The 3,766-nt window shown below is 45.8% G+C and overlaps 1 long non-coding RNA gene across 1 annotated transcript; it reads left to right on the top strand.

Moving 5' to 3' along the window:
- Positions 1–437: 437 nt before the first annotated feature.
- LOC144153547 (uncharacterized) lies at positions 438–3,766 on the top strand. Its single transcript, XR_013319327.1, has 2 exons — positions 438–666; positions 3,184–3,766. It is a non-coding gene; the product is annotated as an uncharacterized LOC144153547 (long non-coding RNA).

A 3,766-nucleotide genomic window follows, 5' to 3' on the forward strand; every position in this document is an offset into this window, starting at 1 on the left:
GCCACGCAACTGGAGCATATTAACAGAAACACAGGCCTATTTTCGGCGAATATATAGGCTTGATTCCCCGACCAACCAATGCAATTAAACGGTGTTTGTACTTTAGAAGCTCGCAGGAAGTTCAGTAACCTTTTCTTGCTTTAGAACTGCATGTCTGGTAATATAAAAATAGACCTCCCAGACAATGTTAATTCCCTGTAAACACGTCGAACACGTCATGGTCAGAGATATGCAGTAGCCCCTATTTCTGCGCGATCAAATGCTTTCAAATTTAGTTTTTTTCCTAGAACTGCGGAAGATTGGAATTCACTGCTCTCTGACATTTTAGGTGCGAAGCAGCTCATGGTCGGGGCTATGTCCCTCCCTCGTTGTTGTTGCGCCGTCCACACCCCCACTGCGCATGCTCGGCTTGCTGAACGCCCGGTGTTGTCACGAGAGCTTCGCCGCTGCGACATTCCACAATAAAACACAATAAAAACAACGTACTCTACTCTCGCTACCAGACCACTGCTCGGTGGTGATCTCTGCGCCCTCAAGCGTATTTTTTCTTTCTTTTTTTTTTGTCTTTCCCGGCATGACGGCTTCTTGTCGCGTATGTGCGGTCGTCGCTTTTCAGCAGCGGCGGGTTAACCAACGGATCGCCAGCGATGCGACATGGTGAGTGTGGTGAGTACATACGACCAGTTTGTTACGATTCAATGCTTTTAATACCTCTACGCTTCCTTCTTTGCTGTCCCACCCCGAGACTGTTGTCGCGAGGTTTCACACTCGATCCGCGAGGACAAATTAAACGGACGAACATTGTAAATTTACCGCAGCATCCAGTGACTGTTAGAATCCGTTGACATTAGCTGTTAATAGTGCCAGTCTTTGGTGTTTCGCAGACAAGCTGGTTGCTCAACCTGAATGCAAACGAACGAAAACGCAGCACACATTAGGTATGGAGGGAGCCAGCGACGCGGATGCGACAACTGGCTGTTTTGGCATTTAATTTCAGCAAAATGTTTGCACCAAGAAAATTTGAGCTATAGCGATCGCCATTCATCACGTTAAAACCACATTCTCGCAATCTGTGTTCCTTAACTGAAAGGTACAAACGTTGCTTTGTACAACTGAAAGGTACAAACGTTGCTTTGTACATTGTTCGCGACCCTGTTTCGTCTCACTTTCTCTCGCAGGGCATATTGTCGCGGCATTAGTTTAGTATGCACTCGTACGGCTAAAGTCAAGCCTAGGGATTGTCACGCGATGAAAGACTTCGCAACCCCTTTGGCTCTTACTCGGAAATAATGTTGGGGCGTTGCTATACCCAGCACACAACAAAACAGAGTACAGTGCATGTGCCACACACTTGTCTGTAACAGCGAGCCTCTGAAAACGGCGGAAACAATCTTTTACAAAAACTCTGAGGCCAAAAGTGGTCGGTAAGATTTAAGAACGCCATGCCATAAGAGTTTTATTTATATTCTTTTCGGGCGAGGAAGGATGAGGCTAGAAGTACGACAGTTGTGTTATAGATAAGTGTGTTGCTCTCTGTACATACTATATCACCGGTGGTTAAGGAGCTAGGGATAAAGGAGTGACAAAGAGGGAAAGGAAAACTGTTCAAGTTGGCTATCATTTTTGACAAGTGACCTTAAGGTACCCTCAACATTTTTGAAAGTACAAGGGCAGTCTCACCAAAACTGATTTAATGTGACGGGTTGGCCTAGGCTAGTTGATATTCCTTTTCTCGAACAGTGGAGGGCAATAAAATGGACAGGGGCTGTGAAAGGACAACACAAGTGCGCTACTACAACTGCAGTTTATTATACAGACACTCTTTTTAAAAACAAGCTAAGGACAAATAAAACTGTGCAGAAAGAAAAAGAACAAATAAAGGGGTAATCACGTGTGATTAATTCTGCACGCTCAGACACCCGTCAACCCACGCGCCATCTACAAAATTGAATTTCAATTCAATTTCTCTGCCTGATGGTGCAAGTGATACACACCGATACACCTGTCTTATGCAGTCTTGAGTATTTGCTGCTTCTACTTTTTATTTTTTCATTGTTGAAGTTTGCTAATCAGCATAAAAACTACCTCCCTACTGTGCCGATCGCTCGATCGACTGCAGCGGGTGGAGCTGAGATTGGGTAAACCATTCAGGCATCATGGGACCCACTGCAGTGGCTATGGTGTTGTGCTGCTGAGCCCAAGCACGCGGGTTCGATTCCCGGCCATGGCGGCTGCATTTCGGATGGAGGCGGAAAGCAAAAACGCCCGTACGGTCGAGATTCGGTGCACGCTAAAGATCCCCAGGTGGTCAAAATTAATCCCGAGCCCTCCACTACAGTGTGCCTTTTAGCGAAGGTGTAGCTTTGGCACAAACCCCACAAACAATTATTCAAGCATTGTACCAGGTGAAGAAAAAATAACGTAAAAAGGTAAATAAGTTTGCATTGTTTTCCTTTCATGCAAATAAATTAAACATGCTGCTGGTCATAGCAGAAATTTTAGGGTTCAGTTTTTTAGTATGAAGGCCTCTGGTACTAGTGCTCCCTTTAGTATGTGTGATCAAATGCTGTGTGCTGGCCACCAGACCCACCCGCAGCTTGGAGAACAACTTCTACAGCCTTCTGCTCAGTTATTGTTGGCTTGGCCATTTTTCCGGGTGCAGCATGATTAGGCTTCCGTTTAGTAGAAACAAATCTGAGCTTTTTTTGTTGCTTGGAGTATTCGCCACCGGATGCTGCACCTAAGAGCTGCTTGAGAAGTAGTGCGTGTGTGTGTGTGTGTGCGAGTGTTGAGTCATGCAAATCAGTTGTAATGTAAACTCAAGGGTAGGCATGCAGGTGAAAGTGTTATTTGGTGTGTTAAACCCGAAATTAGACTGCTTATCCTTCCAGTTTATCAACCATTCTTTGGTGCTGTCTTCATGTGGCACCCAACTTGTGATTCCCATTATAGCTACTCAGGACCATAGCCAGATTTTTTTTTTGGGGGGGGGGGGGTATGGATTTTGGGAAGGAGGTAGTTTTCCCGAAACAACAGTAAGTATTGCTTACATGCTGCCTGGAAACGATTTCGGGAGGGGTTCAAACCCCCAAACTCCCCCTCTGGGTATGGCCCTGTAGCTACTGCATGTAATTCAGAGTTCAGCTGACCATCATCTGAAGTGAAACTTTGCTTCTTTTGCAGCTGACCATGGCCACGGTGACTGCGACACACTGGGCCATCTTTGGATGTGCAGAAAAATGGAGCAATAAATTTGTACGCTTTAATAACAAAATACTTCTGTTGAATGGTTACCTGTGTTACCAGAAAACTTTTCTTTGATATTTATGGGCCGATCAAAATTAATCACATTGAGGTAATGGCAGGGCATTATTTTCTAGTACCAGGGTCCTTTCACCCGACTGTGGTTCCCAAGAAAGACACGGGGTCCCTGGAAAACCACACCTTTACTGGAAGTCCCGTTCCCCCAAGGTCCGATCATCAGCAGGTCACGCTGTGCACACCTAGTCCAGCACTGTTGGCCATGTTCTAATCCAGGCCATGTCATGCCACATCTTCGTCTTCCCCTGGGACATATCCCGTGGGATTGACCACCGCCACCGTTGTCCGGTTACCACGATTTGAAACGACGCGCAAGGAGCAGTATAACGGATGAGCAGTTGTGCACAAGCAAATTACATAGGCAAAGTTACACATGCCGTGATCCACGGCTAGTCATCATTTGTCTGGCTGAAGTGCAGAATAAATGTCTTTCCATTTCTGACCA

This window comes from Haemaphysalis longicornis, unplaced genomic scaffold (genome assembly GCF_048455015.1).
Source record: "Haemaphysalis longicornis isolate Haplotype H1 unplaced genomic scaffold, Haemaphysalis longicornis Haplotype H1 scaffold_1, whole genome shotgun sequence".
In the NCBI taxonomy this organism is placed as follows: domain Eukaryota; kingdom Metazoa; phylum Arthropoda; class Arachnida; order Ixodida; family Ixodidae; genus Haemaphysalis; species Haemaphysalis longicornis.